This window comes from Poeciliopsis prolifica, unplaced genomic scaffold (assembly GCF_027474105.1).
Source record: "Poeciliopsis prolifica strain line A6 unplaced genomic scaffold, Auburn_PproV2 SCAFFOLD194, whole genome shotgun sequence".
Classification (NCBI taxonomy): Eukaryota; Metazoa; Chordata; class Actinopteri; order Cyprinodontiformes; family Poeciliidae; genus Poeciliopsis; species Poeciliopsis prolifica.
In genome coordinates, this window is record NW_026562569.1 from 34,866 (window position 1) to 54,850 (window position 19,985).

General features: G+C 37.4%; 1 pseudogene; it reads right to left on the reverse strand.

Annotated features, from left to right (window-relative positions):
* Positions 1-2,577: 2,577 nt before the first annotated feature.
* On the reverse strand, positions 2,578-15,746 carry LOC129356798 (muscle M-line assembly protein unc-89-like; annotated as a pseudogene).
* Between the last annotated feature and the right edge of the window lie 4,239 nt (positions 15,747-19,985).

Consider the following 19,985-nt stretch of genomic DNA (forward strand, 5'->3'; position numbering starts at 1 on the left):
ACTCCCCGACAGGAATCCATCACAATATTTGTAGGGTGTGGCCTAATTTCTCTATAGCGCCCCCTAGAACACTTTAAATGATCAGCCCCAAGCCATGCTTTAACCTACAATTACGAAACTTTGTACACGTGTGTACCTTGTCAGGACTTACAAAAAAGTCTCTTGGAGCCATGGTCTAAACCCCACAGGAAGTCAGCCATTTTGGATTAAAGTTTGGATTTTGACCCATTTTTGCCGTTTACAGCCTTCGTATTTGATCGAACTCCTCCTAGGGATTTCGATTGATCGGCTTCAAACTCGGTCAGTCTGTTCATAAGGCATGTCCCATCTAAAGTTATCAAAACGGTGAGTTTTGAGTATGTTGAAGGGGGGTTGGCAGGGGTCAAAGATCACCTACTCGCCATAAAAAAATAAACTGCTATATCTCCTACACAGAAACTCACAGAGGCACCAAAGTTTCTGTGATTGATCATCATCGGGTGTCCTACAATACCCTATGGTCGAATGATGACATCACTTAGGCCACGCCCCATGAGAACAGGAAGTGTCATGTTTTACTGTCAACGGTCGCTATCTGACCCCTTTGACCTCATCAACATGAAACTGTGCCCAGACACAGAAGACATGTTGGTGTGTTGAGGATTCCAACCCCGACCAGCTTCGATGGAGCAGCTGGGCGTGGCGGCGTGGCGAAGTGACCTGTAACGCCATCGCCATACGTTTGGCTCTCAATTCCACATTTTTGGCCGCAGCTGCTCCAAACTCACAAGGATGGATCTTCATCCACTCCCCGACAGGAATCCATCACAATATTTGTAGGGTGTGGCCTAATTTCTCTATAGCGCCCCCTAGAAAATTTTAAATTATCAGCCCCAAGCCATGCTTTAACCTACAATTACGAAACTTTGTACACGTGTACCATGTCAGGACTTACAAAAAAGTCTCTTGGAGCCATGGTCTAAACCCCAGAGGAAGTCGGCCATTTTAGATTGAAGTTCAGATTTTGATCCCATTTTTGGCGTTTATAAACCATTTCAGTAATTTGCCACTTGGGGTCAGTATTGCTCCACAAATGAAACAGCAGATAAACAGGATGAAGAACAATATCAGTATTTCGCCAGTAGGTGTCAGTGTTCCTCCACCAATGACAAACAGATCCACGGGCGGATGGGCGCGAAAACTTTGAGAGCGTTGCCATGAAATTTCTAAAAGGATAGAAATGTCTCAGATAATTTTTGTGGAATTAAATCATGCAGTAAATGTAGCGTTTTCTTACTTCTTCCAAACCATTTCAGTAATTTGCCACTCTGAGTAAGTATTATTCCAACAATGAAATAGAGTGCTTTAGAAACACAGCTGAAAATGATGAAAAATGACGAACTGTAGTACTTCGCCATGTGCATACGATCGGCTGTAAATGACACGTGGATCATCCGACTGACGCCAAATTGGATACGTATGACCTTTGTTGACCTCTAAAAAGAACAACAGCATTGAAATATATTTTGACTCCACTGCGCGTCCTACATTAATCCGCCAGCTATATTTCCTCGCTAAACCAATGAATCTGCACCACATTTTTTGCATTGTCAAGGAGCGACTCCGAACGCATCAGTGCGTACCGCCTGGAGGACGGGCGCGGAAACTGCGCAACAACTTCTGTCTTAGCACGTGGCCAGCGTTGATGGAAACTGAGCAACAGCTTCTGCGGTGCGGGCGGAGGAGCTGAAAACTGCGTGAGAGCTTCTGTGGTGGCTGACGTGAGGCGACGGTTGCTAGTACCCCGCGGTGGCAATAGGCCGGAGCGGCGCTTGGCTGCGAGGGCCGTTCGAGGCTGCTTGCAGCTTTAATATTTAGTTTATAATTCACAAAACTATTACAGTAATCAGGTGGAGGGAATATTTTAAGCCTCCTTCATCTTTTACAAAACCAGTTTTGATGACTGTTTGGAAATCCCAACTGATAAACAAATGTTTATCAGTTGGGATTCGTCCATTTATCACTCCGCAGGAAAAGGGAAAATTTGTTCAACAGATTTAAAAAATAAAACACAGATGGAAGACCTATAGTATAATGGTGTGTTTGCATCACACCAATCACAATGGTGTGATGTGAGCTAAAGATGCTAATGCTAGCATGTTACGCTACACACAACTAAAGTAGCTTAAGATTGATGAAGCATCTGGTGTTGACATGTTGGTCAGGGAGGTTCCAAATGAAAATATGTTTAGAGTCCCAAAAAAGCTTGAACCACTGCATAAATTAAAATACATGCATATGATGTAATTTCAGTAAATAATAAAAAAATCTTGGACTTTGCATGCACTTCTTCCCTCGCAGACATCTTTATAAAACAGACGATAAGGCAGCTAATTTTGGACGAGAGATTATTGACATTCGGTTTGGGCCACACAGTATCTGATCAAGGATCAGCTTAATTACTGTAATTAATTTAAAAAAAAAGAAAAACTCAAAAAACCCTTAATACACTTTTTCTGACTGACTTAAACTAGATGAGGCATCAAAGTGCTTGTTCAATAGCAAAACCTGTAAAATGTACAGTCGTGGCGCTGCCAGTTGTTCATTTTATAATAAAATTGTATTTGAACTCACATTGCCAGTTTATTGCACGTAGAAGTATTTCTAAAACAGCCTTTACAGAACAAAGAAGACCAATAAATAAACATTTGCTTCCAACAGACAACAGAGCAGCTGACACCAGAAGACATTTTACTCTTAAGTAACAGCATAATTAGAGGAAAATATCATGATTTCTATACCTCGCATAGTGGATATACTATTGTCTGTTTGGTTTAAATTAGCTTAGTTAAATGTACCAGCTAAGTGATATTAAACAATTCAATAAGATGAATTTATATTTTTAAAAAACCTCACAGGTTTGAATCCAATGATGGAAACCAGTGACATTTATTCAGGGTGAAATTTACCGGCTAGCTTTTCATAAAAAAGTCTGGATCAATAAGATTTTGCTGAGATAAAAACGTTTATAGATTTATCCTCGTTAAATGACAACAGAGAACAAGAAGAGGCTAAGAACATGAACTAAACTAAATAAATGGTGTAAAAATTCTAAACTCTGATTCATATTTTAACAAAGTGCGTTAAAATAAAACGATAATCTGTATTAAATGATTAGCAGTTAAGTTTTTGACTTCTTTATCCTGAATTTGTTGGTGAAGAAACAACATATGACCTCATCTGTTAACGGTTTTGACCCTAAAATGTAATTAAAAACCAATGAAATAAGGAGGCAGATTTAGATGTTGCAAAACCCAGCAAAATGTTGAAGATTATTCAAAATCTTCAACTAGCAAGCCTGAAACTATTTTTCATCAATTCAGATTCATATCCACCAGTTTCTATGAAACATAATTTCACTACTGATAGTATAAAAATTACACCCATTGACTTACAGTTTTAAAAAAAGACAGCCATCATCTTGTAACGTAAAAATCCCAGATTGAGGTGAAAAATAAAATGCAGTTTCAGGTTGGTCTCCTACTGATGTAGTGTTTTGATCGAACGAGTCAGTTTTAATGTGAAAGTCGGAAAGGAAACAGCAGCAGGAAGTTTTAAATGGGTAAAGTTTAAAGAGTCCTGTTGAAACTTTAACGTTTAACGCAGTCTGCTACGGGGAGCGGATTATAAAGTTACATAGTATAAAAATTAACAGCAATATTTTGGCTTATTTAGTCTGTCACACAGAAAAAAATGGATTTTTACAGGATTATGACTTTGAATCCCTGATTTGTTTCCTCTATGACAGGCTCAATAAACCAAAAATATTGTTATTAATTTCTTACTGCAACATTTACAAGCAGCACCCAATAACAACCTGCTGGAGTCAGACGTATTCCCGGTTCTCAAGGTCCTTTTTTATAGCTTTTTTAATCCGGTCTCATCATGTTTCTCCCTTGTCTCTTTCTCTTTGCCCTTGCCCTCTTTGCCGCCTGCGTTGCCTTCTGGTGTGGTGCTGTGCAGCTCCTCCCGGATGGTGTTCAGCTCCACCAGCCCGTCGTGCAGCTGTGTGGCCACCTCCCTGATTTTGGCTGCAAACTCTGATTTTGCCCCTTTCTTCAGCTCCTTAGAGTCTTTAGCTACAAAGTAGATGTCCATACCGACAAAGAGCCCCGTGAGGACGCCAGTGGCCATGCTGGCGATCTGCACCGCCCTGGCGGCCGTGCTGCCCGCCACGTTGGCGATCTGCACCACGCGCATGATCTCGTTGGCGTTGATGAGGATGGCCTTCCCCGCCATGGCGCCGTCCTCGTAGAACTGGCTGGTGAGCGCGGGGAAGTCCTGGTTGTATGCGCTTTTCTTCATCTTGATCAGGTCGAACTTGCGCAGGTTCTCTATTCCCTGCTTGATGAACTTCAGGCACTTATTGAGGTCGCCGATCTTTTCCTGGTAGTCCTCCACGATCTTCTCCACCTTCTTGCGGTCCAAAGAGTTGTTGACCTGGTTGGAGATGCCGGCCCCGGCCGAGGTCAACCCACCGGCCGTGGCGACACCTAATCCGACGGCCGTGACAATCAGAGAGGTCCCCATGGTGACCGGAGCCAGGGCGAGGCCGGTGATGGTGGCGACGCCCCCGATGGCGCTGGTGGAGCCGCCGGTGATCTGTGCGATCTTTGTCTTCTTGAATTTGTCCAGGCCGTCGGCGATGGCGTTGAGGTCGATGACGTGCTGCCAGAGGCTCTCGGCTCGCTCGGAGAACAGCTTGTTGAAAACTCGGATTCCCTTCTGGACCTTATCTGCAGTGACAGCGAAGGCTCTGACAAAAGAGGAAGATGATGACTGAGAACGACAACAGAACTTTCATCGAATTTCTGTGAGAATTTATTTCTAATATTAAAGATGGGAAATTTATCCAAATCTCTTTACTTATTGTTCACTTATTCTTCAAATTCTTTTTGTTCAGTCAGAAGATAATTTTCTCCTGATTTTTACTGATACCAGTTCGGTTCTGGTTGGTGGTCACCATAGCAAGCAGTACCCGCCAGCTCCGCCCCCTTTCTCTGTGGTATGCAACAGGATCAGCGTTTTCTAAACTAGTATGATACTTTATGCATTTTTAATTTTGCCATGTTTCATTTAACTTATAATTAATGTTGTGAATTTCACATTTTCAATTGTACAACTGTTAACTGTTTTGTTAGCTGCTGCTCTGTAGTTAAAGGTTATTTATTCTATTTATTTAAAAAGCTGCAGGACTTGATGTTAACCACCAACTTGATGTTTCTCTTGTTAGAAAAAATAAATACAGCGAGCCAGACGGGTCTGATGTTCTATGAAGACTGAACATGCTAAGACAGATTTTTAAGTTTTGTAGAAACTACGGAAGTGATCAACTTCCAGACTGTAAATAAATTCAGGAGCAGTTTATTAATAGGCGTGATTATAGATAGTAAGTGAATAAAAGAGTTAATTGACGTCCATTTCTGCTTCAACTTACTTGGCCTCTTCCTTTTCTGTCATGTCATCATCTTGAGGCGTGTCCTCCCATGCTACAAAAAAAAGCAATAAAGAGTAATGTTATGAGTCACTTCATGGGTAGCACAAAGACAACAGCATGTGACCATAGCTCCCAGTGGACTGGGTGAACATTAGCAAAGTCAGCCTTTTGTTCCCAAACATTTCCAGGGACACGTAACGGTTTTATAGCAGGTTTATTAAAAGATTTTGGTTTGTTAAAGCAGGAAATTGTCTCTTTTCTACAAATGGACAACTGGAAGTATTTTGATTTTACTCAAGTGAGTTAAATACTTAAATGGAAACAATACTAGTGTATTAAAACACTTTTCCTCACATTTTAAGATTTTAAAACAGATAGAAAAAAGACTCACATTCAACATTGTTCCACCAGTCCATGAGATCCTCCACATCCTAAAAGAGACAGAGACAGTTGGTCACCTAGAATCGCTTTATTTAGTTTATTCCACAGTGAAAATGGTCACAGGATGCTGCACAAACAGACCAGGAGACAAACCAAACTGGTCCATTTATTGGACAACTTTCAATGATGGTGGCAATGGACAGCAGCCATAAGAACCGGCAACCCTCCATGCATTTGCAGATTTGCAGCAAATACTCTATACAAGGTTTGAAGATGAAGGTTCATATACTTCACATGAAGATGCAGTTAAATATTGAATTTGAAGAAATTAGTAACCATGAATGAAATAAACTGATTAGCATCTAGACTTTTCTACGTTTTTAATGTTGCTCCGCTTTAATGGGAAACACCGTTCATGACTTACTAGTAGAAATTGTGTGGTGTGAATTCAGGCAAATTTGATCAACTCAACAAACATGTCAGGAGCGAGAAGGTCTGGGTCGGTTTCCAACTTTTGTAAATAGCGCCATCTATATGTACCCCAACGAGGTACATATAGCTACTTCCTGACAAATTAGCTTGACTTGAACAAGCTAATGGGAAAGAAACAACTTCAGAAAACAATATCAGCCGTTCTGTTCCTCACTTCCAAACGCATCATGGTGCCTCAAGATGATTATGTGACATAGTTGCAATGCTACAATGAGACTGGAGTTATTCTCATAATTTAGAGATCAACAGGCTGAAACAAGATTAAATATTCAGCCATGCTTATGGTTGAAGGTGAACTGGTGCTCAGATCCAATAGTTATTGGGCAGGTTGCCAGCACATAAACACTCACACCTAAGGCCAATTTAATCAATTAACTTAAGGATCTTTTCACATCTAATAGTCCAGTAGACCCGGTTTGATTGGCGATCAACATTTCCTAAATTTTCAGCTGCTGTGGTTCACTTTTACACTGCACTGTGTCAAACGACAAAACCAATTGAAAAACCTGTTCACCTCCTCGCCTGTGGGGGCGCTGCGCCAAGGAGCACAGAAGGAAATGACATAAAAACCTTTGAAGACACTGAGCACAACTTTCATATTCACAAAAAGCAAACAAAAATGGAGTAGCGTCAGATTTTAGCAATGTTAGAATTCCTCTTCTTTCATTGGCTAGACTTATGTTTGTTTTGGTTGTATTTACCCAGAATGCCCTGCGCTGTAGCGTGCTTCCTGTCTTTGGAGCGGTCTCCTGTCCGCTTGGTGTTCAGATATGCATTCGAAATCCACCAGAGTTCACTTCAACCGTGCCGAGACCAAGGATTTTAAGGTTTTAAGGTGAACCAGAGTTTGATTGTGCATTCTCCCCTCCACAAACGAACCCAGAGAGACCAAACATACATGCAGGGAACATAAATACACGATGCAGAAAGAGCCCAGCTGGGATTCAATCCTTGCTTCAAGGCAACAGTGCTAATCACAGTTCCTCCTTGCAACCACAAAATGTTCAGTAAAATCAAAACTTACACCAAAGATTTCAGAATCTCTTGAAACTTCTATAGTCATAATAAAGTTGACTGAAAAGAGACATAAATCAATACACAATAACTAATTGCAAGTGTAGGAATGGCTACCAGGTTTGTTTACAGATATTAAAATGATGTATTGTTGGGACGGAACTGGAAAAGGGGCAAACAGACTCTGAGTCGTCAACATATTTAGAAACCAACCTGGGCTTCATCTGGCCTTGACGGCTCCACACGGAAATCCTCCAGCTGGGCAAATAAAGACCTTTGGGGTTCTTCATTCTGAGAAAACAAGACAAAAACAAATTAAAAACACAGGAATAAGCATAAGTTTACAAACAATTCTGCACAGAAGAACAGTGACAGGTGTATGCTAAGTAGACATTTGTAAATTTAAAAATCAACATGTGAAGAATAATGTTTTCATGGTTTCGCTATTTCTGTTCAGAGAAAAGGGAGGAAGTTTGAGTTACAACAATTTTAACTCTGCAGACAGTTTTAGGCTGTTTGCAGAAGTAAAAAAAGGACCAAAAGCTTCCCTGAAGCCGCTGAAAACAAGAAGTGGAGAAACAAGTCTGGGCACATTTGAGCCTAATCTTCTCATCTTCCCATGTTCGCGGGCACGCACAAACACGCATGACGGTGTGGGGGTTTTTCATGTCAGCAGTGTCAGAGAGGAACCAAAAAAAAACAACACATTGACAACAATAGTCTGTTGGGAACTGAGCGTTTACTCTGGAGGCGAAGAGTGTGATGGGAGAATAGGAGGTTGTTTTCAGGGTGGAGGGTGGGAGTCAAGTGACTGAAACACAAAGAGTTAGACTGAAAAGAAACATATCATGTACTAAATACATGTACTTCAGATGTGGGTTTCATGCAGCAGATAGGAAAAAGAGAAACAAACAAAAGATACACTGAAAACTGCTTATTTTATAAAGGAAATATTTTCCACCTCTGCAGCAGCTCCGTCTGGTCTGTTCTTCTGAATGACTTTGGCCTGAAAACAAACACATCGTTGTTAATTGGGCAAATTACATATAACCAAGGGACACTTGAAACATGCGAAGAACTTAAACCTGATGTGAAAAACAGTAAAAGAAACCTTAAAACACAAACTGCACATATAAACCGATATAAACCTTCTGGATTCATCACATTCAAGCCACTGGAAACCAGACAATCTACTGGAAAGTTGACATGAAAACTCCTCAAAAACATGACACGCCAACTACTGGAAACCTAAAACACATTTTCCATAAACAAATGCTACTTATTATGAAGTTAATTACTTCTCTGTTTGGTTTTAATCTTCAACTGCCAACTTCTGTGAACATTTCTTGAGTCTGAATTATAAATGCAACTGAAACTGAACCAAAATTGTTGTCTGTGGTTTTAAACCAAATATATCACTCAGTTTCTTCAGAACTACATCCTACAGATGCATTGGTGCAAATAGATTATCTCAAACTTTTAACAGACCTTGAGATGCACTGCTAACAAGGCACAAAACAAAAGCTGCAGAGAAATCTACATGCTGCAATGTTGTGTCCTACTTTTATTTTCGACCAAATGCAGGCACGGCCTAGTCAAAGAAACTGAAAGAAAGCCATGATGATGAATCAGCTTACTGAAGTACAGTTACCTAGAGTTGTGCAGAACGGCTTTTTAAACATACACTCTCCAGTAATAACAATAAAAACTAAAGTGGATCATTTTTAATCAGAAGTGTATGAAACTTTTGAATTGGACACAAACAGGTTTGAGTAACTCCCAGGTGTTTTTCTTACCTTGATCCGAGGCATGAAAGGATTGTGCTTCTTTGGTTTCTTAACTTTGGGCTAAAAACAAACAAAAACAGGATCAGGCCGTGAATGTAAAACTAAAACACAAAGTTCCTTTTGCATCTTTTAGGGTTAAATGAATATTTTAAACCTCACCGTGTCCATATTCTCCTTGTTCCCATCTTCTTTAGTTTCCTCTTTAATTGAAGACTCTTCTTCATCTTTTAGTCCTTCATCATCAGATGCAGCCTGACATAAAAAAGAAAATTAGCTACAAAAACAAAACATTTAGCTGCTGGCCTGAACAGATACCTACATGGTGTTTGTAAAATTAATTGATGAAGAGACAATTTTAGGTTTAGACTAGAATTAGTAAAAAAAAAAATAAAATAACTAAAAGAAAACCATATTGATATGTTTCCATTATGGCAAATTTACAGAAAAATGTTTTCTAAAAACTCTCTGAGCAGAAAGAAAAATCATCTCACCTTATTATTTTTAAAATAATTTTCAGATGGGAGGATTTGTGAGATCAAATTATACAAGTCACATTTTGATATTCACCGTCGGCCGAGGCATGAAAGGATTGTGTTTTCTGAATTTGGGCTAGAAGAAAAATAAAGTTTTTATTTTATTTTTAACTGAAATACAGAAATGCTCAAGTTATTAGTCGAATTAACATTAACATTTGCTCATAAAACAAAACAGAACAGACCTTTTCTGGTTTTTCCTTGTCATCTTTAATTTCCTCTTTAGACGAAGACTCATCTTCCTCCTTCAGCCCTTCATCATCAGACGCACCCTGACAATTAAAAAAACAAAAACATGATTTTTAATGTCTGACGTTTGACATTTACTTTTCAGCTACTGAACAAACTCCCTGAAAACCTGAGATATGCAGAAGCTGATGCTTCCTTTAAATCAGCATTGAAAATCAATTGGTTTACAGCCAATTGATACATTTCTTATCTTTATTTTAACATCTATTTCTTCTTCCATGATGATGCTTTTGTTTTTTCACAGCCATTACATGTTGGTCCAAGTCGCACTCAAAACCTAAAAAACTGCATTTCACTGAAACTGCTGATGTTTACCCTTGAATGAACGATTGCTATCCGAGTCCAACATGCTCCAGTTTTTCAGCTTGGACTACAAACTCATCAGAAAACATCATTCACATGCAATTATGCGCCTGTTTATTCCCTCAAATGTCCTGTCCTACTTTCTGCTTTTGACTCAGATTTCCTGGTTTTAAAATCCATATTATATCAATTAAAAATCAGCTGAACAGTCACATGTTCATGCTTGAAAAATCAAAAACAAAAAGTCCAAAGATTTTCAACATGCAACTTAATATGAACAGATAAATCTTACCAAGTATTTGTCTTGTTTTCACTGCAAACATTTTGGTACACTGGAAATAAAACAACTAACTTGTAAGTAACTCTTCATCAAAATAGGAGCTTCATTAAGTCAAATTCCTGAATATTGGTGTGAAAACACTAGTTACATTGGCAGATTATTTTACTTTTAACGTGGTAAAATGCCTTGTAAGTGAAAAAAACTGCTAGCGGAAGTAGCGTCTTTTTTAAATTCAATATAAGGAATTATTTACTCAAAACAAGCTCCTATTTCTTGCAGAAATGTTACTTGTAAGTTAGTTTTCTCTTATTCCAAGTGCCCTAAGACATTACTACTGGAACCTACACAATAATCCTCAGTTAGATTTTGTTTTTGCAGTGTGACAAAGAGCTTGCAGCAACAACAACCTGAGGGAGTCACATGTGTTTTGCATGGGTTTGGCATGACGCAGGCGATAAGGAAGCAGGAACCAGAAAGTTAGAACACAACCGAACGGCAATGGCAAATACTCAATGTATTCATTTCATACAGTGACAGCAGGAACACTGCAGAAGAAAAACATATTTTATTCAGTTCAGAAAAGTCTTGGATTATTTTATTTGTTTGGGCAACAAGGTTCAAACCGAAACTGATGATTCACTCACTGGTTTGTCTTTGGTCCCATTTGATTGTTCTCCTGATTGGCTCTGCTGTAAATTTATAAAATAAAAAGAAATTTTGTTCATTTAAAAAAAAAAATAAATAAATTTACATAAAAAAAATGCATCTCTTCCTAAAATATAGTCTCATTAGTGGAGCTTCAGCAGATGTTTATTTTATTTGTAGATTTAAAAATCAACAAAAATAATTTAGCATTATCAATTTACACGGTTTTTAGCGTCTCATATTGAACAGAGTGAATATGTGGCTGTTGGAGTTTGTGTATTTGCCAAAAAGCTCCAGACATTTCCTTATCCATCGTATTTCATGTGGTTAAAAGCTCATAAGGAGAAAATTAGCTACTCTGCTGCATCGTGTTCAGCCTTCCTGTTATCTGCTGAAAATCTTGTTCTCTCTTCCAGCCTGAGTAAATACATAGTTAATATGCAGAGGAGGTAATTCAGCCGTTTGATTCAGGTGTGTTTGAGCTGGAAGGCATCCACAGGGCAGAAGTACTTCACTGGAAATTTAGAGTATTGTCATAGAGCAAAGTTTCTTTTAATATCTAGCCATCTATAACTACAGATTAGATCTTTAAGTCAATGAAAAAACCCAAAATAATACAGATGAAAAAAGTGTTTATTCATGTAATATAAGCACGTCATAAATTATTAATAACTGTTTGTTCTCCATTAATTAAGCATTGCTAAAAATTGTTTACCAATGCTTACTGTGCTTACAAAGTAGTCTGAAATGTTTAGATAACACGAAAAAATATATAAATGAACAGATTTGGCTCAGTATTTGGCAAAAAAAACTAGATTTTTGTCTCTTCCTCTGCTTTAATTATTGCTTCATAAAGTGTTCCGAGATGATTTAATAACACATCTATAAACTATTTATTATGCATCTATAAGGGCAGACTAATTGTAAAGTTTATCTAAAGGCTTTTGCATGAGGTTAAATGCCCACAAAAGTGTTAGATAAATGTAAAAAGGAGCTTGGTTTTATGTAACTAGTCAGAATGAAACTGTAATGAAACCAAAGAGAGAAATAATCAGACATTTTTACGTTCTCTACAAACCTTTTGCTCATCTTTCTTGCAATGTCTGACAGTTTTGCTCATTTCCTGAAATGTAACCACAGCAACTTTCTTAAACCAAGATAAGCTGGAGTTTCAACACATGGCACAGAAAAAATAAAAATATCACCAAAGTATAAGAGCGTGTTTCTCACCTCCTCGGATGGTCTGGGTGGAACAACGGGAGGGTCTGAAGGTTTTCCCTTCTTCTCTCTAGGGAGTTTCTCTTTCTGCAGAGAAAAATGAAACTCTTACATTATTCAAAAAAGAGCAGTGCACAAGTTTAGATAGGGAAAAAAAGCACCTTCTCCTCTGGTTTTGGTTTTTCCATCTCATGCAGGGATGTCGTCTTCATTGCCTGGAGTCCCAGCACAGATTTAAAGCAGAACCGAGAATGTTTTTCATAAGAACCACATGTTTACGGCCGCAGCAAACCTCTGCTCTTGGTCTGCGTAGGACTGGAGGAGTTTCACCCTTTTCCTTCCTTTCTGTCTGGATCAAATTACTCTTGACCTGCCAAGGGCAAAAACACACAGTAAATGGCTTTGTGTCCAGAACAGGAGGTGAAGATTTAATAGCCGTCAGGAGTGAAACGCGAGTGACGCAGCAGAAAGTGTGGAGAAGGAGGAGGAGCTTCAGTTTGGAGGGTATTTTTGTAAGAAGTTGATCGGCTCCACATGCCTGTTTGTGGTCATTGATTAGTTGTGACCAAAGGAAAAAATAGGCTCACCAGATCCGCCTTGCTTTCCGACTGCTTCCCGTTCTCCGCAGAGGTCTGAGTGTCCTCAGTGTCCTTCTGAGCAGAGGACAAAAAGACATTTGTTGGGTTTTTTTTCCACTCCATTTCACTGAAATGCTGTCATAGCTTTTATTGAAGCTGGTGATTTATCATTTAATTCGACATTTTTTGTTGTTTTTAATAGGAAGAAACATTTAATTTCTCTCAGCTGCACAGAAATTGATTCCCAGACTTTCTACTGATCTAAAGTGAACATAAAATCAATGCTATATTTCCCATTTGAAGAGCTATGCCACAAAGTCTTTTTCTATGTACTTACTATAGAATATGCATATAATAGTCCTTTTTAAAGGGGCAGTATTTTGTATTTTGCATGAACATTTTGCCATTTTATAGCACAATCAAGTAACTATTTTACTTTCAGATGTTAGAAAAATGCTACATCTATCAAATATGACTTTGTATTTTAATGCCTTGAAATTGGGCCTCTGTCTCTTTAAAAACTAATTTTCTTTCTGAGACTCTTTAGCCTCTTTAGCCTTAACCCTTTAGCAACATTTACCAGCATTTCTATAGCAAGAAGTAACTATAAAAAGCTCAGCAGATGTGCAATTCCACCAGATGTTTGCTAATTGCAGCTGGCTAGTCTGAAGGAGTTGAGTGTGGGTTGCTCTGTGAGGCTGAAGCTTGGGAACTTCCACCTTCCAACTTCCATCATAGAAAAGAGCCTCTTATCCTGCATAAAGGGTTTTTCTTTTATTAATGTTTACATTCACGTAATAAAAAAGAAAACAAGCAAGAAGCAGCTTTATGATGGAAAACTTTCATCGATCGTCATCAGCAAGACTTTCCCAGCCCTGATTTTTCCTCACCGCCACCTTTAACACCACCAGCACATTTAGGCACAGTCAGGATAGTTACTTTAGCTGCAGAGCGGAACGGATTCAGTTTGTTCATGGCTTCAACCATGGAGCTCTAAGGAGGGAACATTAAAAATGATGCACAAATGTTACTCTGACATCCTGTTTACAGCTGCTATCCTAGAAAAGCAGAGGAGTTTAAAACAGTTGATCCATGAGCTCATCAAGAAAGATCTCTTTTCTTTATGAGATCTTTTCACAATTTTTTATTTCTGAAGTTTTACAAGCAAAATAAATTTGACACATAATGAACCAACATTTAACATGTAAATCTAGTCCATATTTTTCTATTTTAAGTATAAATTATGAAATTAAGTTGATTAAAGTTTTTAATCGTTTTACAAATAAAAAGGATTATTTTTAATAATAAATACTTTCTATTGGAAAAAACCCCTAATGAAAATGTACATGCACCTGTTTGTTAGTTGATGACTTCTCGCCGCTCAGAGTTGGATCTTCATCCTCGGATCCTGTCTGTTTCTCCTGCTGAATACAAAATATAAAAACATTTAATAAAAACACTTCAAGACAAAAAAATAAAACACAATCTGAAATTTAAATCTCAAACTTTTTGTGCAGCTCTGAATGGATTCAGCTTCGTCATGGCCCCAACCAGCTTGCTCTAAAAAAGAAAAGAGAAATGCGTATAAGACCAAAAACATAAGTTCAAATTTACATATTTCCCTAACAAACCTGCTTGTGACTGTGCTGATTTTCTCCATCTCCTTTTGCTGTTTCCTCATCATCAGTCTCTGAGCTTTTCTCCTGCAGAGGCGGCCATTTTAGTTTCAAACACAAACAAGAATAAAAAATGTAGATCGCTCTTTAAACGAGATGCTAGAAGGTATTCCAACACTTTTTATCCTCATAAAACTACAAATTCAAAGTGGATTTTGTAAAAAGTAGTGCAGGATTTTGTTTTTATTGTGGGTTTCAAACATGCTGTGTCACCTGTTTCTCACTGTAGAAGGTGCTCTTCATCACCGCATTGAAACCACTCTGGAAAAATCAAGAATTTATTCACCAATACTTTTAAAATCAAATACAAGACAAAAAAACAACTTACATTTTTTGTTTTAGGTTTCAGTGCAGCAGAGCTGATTTCATCTGAGTGTCCAACGTTTTCCGTTCTTCCCTTTTCCTAAAACAAAATCCAAAATAATGAGTGAAAATGAGTGATGATGCGTTTTACAGACTATTAAATGGCCATTTACTACTTAGGTTTTAAAAAAGAATCAATTTTCCAAGTTTCCCAATTTTCCAAACTGAAATTTTCTTGTTTTTTCCCCTCAACTTTTTATGTTCTGTAAATCATTAACCTTTTGTATGTGTGATAAAATATTTTTACAGTTTTTTGACATTTGAACAAACTTTAATCAACTTAATTTCATAATTTATACTTAAAATAGAAAAATGTGGAATAGATTTACATGTTAAATGTTGCTTCTTTTTGTGTCAAATTTATTTTGCTCATAAAACTTCAGAAATAAAAACAAAAGTGACCATTCTTTTTGGGAACTAACCACACCATTGTTTGAGTTTTTAATTACTTCACATTTATACATTGGATACAAAATTAAGGTGAAATTAATAAAATATCAGACAAAAAGTTATGATGTTGTAAATCAATAAGAATATAATTTAAATACCAAAATAAATGGAAAAAGTGCTTAATTTTTTTCTTCAAGCTTTTTTAACAAGTAATAAACTCTGAAAATTCAAACATTTCTCCACATTTGTTGGAAAAATCTGATCCATTGCTGAAGCAAGAAAAGAATAATGACTTAAATTTTATCATTTACCTTGGAAAGTTTCTCTGAGAGATTAACCGGAGTTCTTCATCCAAATCATCCTGCACCAAGAAAAACAAGTTAAAATTCATAAAACAACCTGGGAAAATTTAGGTGACTTTGTTTAATAAAAAACTATTTATTTAAAGGCTTCAGAGGTGCAAGTGTGCATGAGAGAAAAATGGATGACAGAGTCATCAGGTTACATCACTGTAACCTGATTGAATGGTCACTAGATCAACAAACTGACTCCACTGGTTTCATAACTGGCGACTCGTTTAGCTGGGCGTCGCTCTTAAATCAGAGTTCTGACATTTTTTGGTAACTGAACGCATCAGTAATGTTTTCTCTGATCTAAAGTTGGAACATAATATCACATCTAATGAACTGTATTTACCTGAGACTGAGACCTTGCAACTTTTTTCTTGAACATGCCACCAAAGAATCCTTTTTCCTGAAAAACAACAAACTAAATCAATGCTCAGCCACTCGGCTTTATGACCGATAAAGACTGACGCGTCTGAGTCTGGATTTATCAGATAAAAACTTCACCTTTGTGTGGTTTTCAGACAGATTCTCACTGCTTTCGGAAACCTCACTGGCTGCTGTTAAATCCTCCTGAGGACAGAAATATTAATGACTTATTATTAGGAATAATACTGCAAAAGCAAGATGCATTAATAGCTACTGCTCCCCCTGAGATGGCGCTCTTGCTCCAAAAGGGTTTTTAAAGATTGCACCAAACCCGCTTGACTCCTGAAGACAGAAATTTAGATTTTAACACATCCTGAACATTTAAATTAATCTGCTTTTAATTTGAAATAATTCTTACTTTTGTCTTGGAAAGACTGTCGTTGCTTTTCGAGAGCTCGCTTTATTCAGACATATATTCCTAGAGATTGAACATTTTTAAAAATAATTCAGCAGCCTACATTAATCTGAAAAACATTAGAAGAGAAAATAGATACATAATAAGTACCTTTAACGCTGCTCTCATCCCATTGAATTTAGGAAACTTTTTCACCTTCCCTGCTGACTCCTTTGAACAAAAACACCATAAAAGAGTTAATACAACCAGAACATTTGCTTCGGTTGCTATGTTTTACAGTGAAAATAACAAAGACTTTTTTTTCCCCAACTGTTGCAGCAGTGGGATAGATGGGCAGAGATGTGCTGATTCAGCGCTTCTTCCAAATCGCTGATGCTGGCACATTTGAGTCACCAAAACAAAAAGCTCAGAGGCGCCGCTCACAGCTGGATAACAAAATATATCTGGATACCTTAATATTGGTGAGATTATGTGACTATATAATGGTTTAAAACACTGTAGATGATCGAAGAAAGCAGCGGAAACGTCAGGAAACAACTGAAATCAGTGATGTTCTCATCTAGCTGTATTGTACATACAGGTAATGGATTTCTTGGTGAAGGCATTTTTTGATTATCTACACTTCCCCTAATGATTTAACTGGTTTTCACCCTTATAACGATGTGCATAGGTGCGCTCAAATATTCCTGTATATCCTTTTTAGAGAGCTGCTGAAACACTGTTCAAATGAATTTTCTTAATTTTTTTCTTATTTTTATTTCATGGTCAATAGAAACACAGCTACAGTGGAGCGTGTCACGTAGGACACAATCACAATACTGACAAACTGGGTTACTTCTCAAACTTTAGGTAGAATTAATATTAAAGTATCAGATTAGGACTGATCACACTGACTGATCACTGAGGAAAACAACCACAAATCACGACAAAAAAAACTTTAGAAGTCAAATAATCAACGAGTCATATCAAAACTGAGTGAATACATGCTAATGTTAGGCTAGCATTTCACTAAATTCCTTAGCATAAAAAAGAAGCATATTGAACTGGTCAAAATCCTCTCCTGAAACGACCAGTTCCCTTTTGGCTGTGTGTTAGTCTTAAAATTTGTGTTGTATTTAATTAAAAATGCTAAATTCAAAAAATAAAATCACAGTCCGATGGGATGAGACTCACCTTGGTGTTGGTGCTTTCGGAGTGGTTTTCATCATGAGCTGAAATATCCAGGAGATCCTGGATAAAACATAATAACACAGCATTATTTCACTGCACACAGAAATGGAGTTAATATCATCATCACTGTTTCTTTTAATGAAAAGTAAAAGTTGTTCACATGAGACGGCCTGCGGGTGTTTCCTGGTCGGGGCGATCGCTTCAATATCCCACCAAACATTCCCGATTTATCCTTAAATGGAAAAAAGTTCGTCATTTCCAACTTGTTTGTATGAAAATAAACACATGAAAATCACATAAATATAACAAAAGCAGAACCTTTGACGATTTATTGTCTGTTAAGCTGTCATTGCTGGCAGATAATTCAGGGTGTTGTGAGGAAATTGAAGCCTCCTGGGAAAAAACAAAAGTTAAATATCTGCTACATGCATCTGGATCTGGATCTATTAAAAATAGATTTAAAAAGCAAAAGATGCCAAAATTTTTCACCTTCACCAACATGAAAAGACTGTTAATACCAACACATTTAGTCATCATCAACAGCCTGCACTGCTGGTCTGAGAAAAAAAACTGAGAAGGTGAAAACAAACCTGAGGCTCCTCGTCTTTGGTAGATTTGTTCATCTTAAATATTCCTTTAAACATTCCTCCTTTCTCCTGCAATAGTAACAACTGCATCAATTTAAGTTATAAAAACAATGATTTGATTCAGACTTTAAAACGCTCAAATTGCTCACCTTGCTGCTGCTGCTCTCTGTGAGACTGTCGCTGCTTGCGGAGAGCTCACCGTTCGCTGATAAGCTGTCCTGTGAAGTTAAACCATCAAGAATCTTAATAAATCTGGATTTATCTTAATGATCTCAGTATGGATGCAGCAACATGAAAATTTAGACATACAATGTTTTTCCTTTAGCATGAACCACAACAAAATACTTTATAATACTTTATAAGCAAGATTATCAACAGGGCATATAAAAATTGAGTGAAAACATGCTAATGTTAGCATAGTATTTCACTGAACTCCTCAAAATTAAAAAACTGTGAGTAGCAATAAAACAGGAGTGTACTGAATTAGTTAAACTCCTCTTCTAAAATGACTGATGAGTTAGGGAAAATATAATTTCTGCTTGGACAGTTTGTAGTCTTAAAAGTTTAATTAAAAATGCTAAATTCAGAAAAGAAAATCACAGTCCGATGGGATGAGACTCACCTTGGTGTTGGTGCTTTCGGAGTGGTTTTCATCATGAGCTGAAATATCCAGGAGATCCTGGATAAAAGATGACAACATAGCATTATTTCACTGCACACAGAAATGAGTTAATATCATCATCACTGTTTCTTTTAATGAAAAGTAAAAGTGGTTCACCTGAGACGGCCTGCGGGTGTTTTCTGGTCGGGGCGATCGCTTCAATATCCCACCAAACATTCCTGATTTATCCTTAAAGATAGAAAAAGATATATGCCTAGTATGAAAAATAAATTAATAAAAATAAATGAAATATAACAAAAGCAGTGCCTTTGATGATTTATTGTCTGTTAAGCTGTCACTGCTAGCAGACAACTCAGGGCGGTGTGAGGAAGTTGAAGCCTTCTGGCAAAAAAACAAGGGTTAAAAGTCTCCATCTTGTTTGGCGTTTTCTTGTGCTTGTAACAGAGTGCAATCTAATAAAAACTACATCTAAATAGAAAAAATAAATATTTTTCAAGAAAACTGCCAAGCTTTTACATCTATTTTAATTGTGTGACACGTCTCACATTTATGAAGACAATTATCGCTTAGTTTTCTCATCAGCATGTTCAGAGATCTAGTAGAGCCATTTATTTGTCAAAAAATAATGCAGCTAAATGTTGAAGGATGCTAGCTGGAGTTAGCATAATGCCGTCAATGGGTTTCAGGATGGACATAATAGTTTATTTTTTTACTTTTTAATGCTTTAAATAAGAAATCATACTTTAATATTGTTATTTGTGTTTATTATTTTCATAGATTTTAATATGTTAACAATTTTAACACAAGTATTTGCATTTTTTAATATACGAAAGTTCCAATCCGGAACCTTGATAATCACGTGTTTCGGGAGGCCCGTAAATCTGACGCACAAGCGGCATCCCCAAACAAAATAGCGATGTGAGACAAAGTCGCTTCTCTTACCTACCTGAGGGTTAATTTTTGACTCAAAAATTATCTGACGGGACGCTGGGAAAGACTATTGTTGTGTTCACGTTGTGCTAAAAGGAGCTAGCATATCATCGAAGCTTTTCAAGCCTAAAGTAGCATCTGAATGCTCACAAGTTTCCCTCAT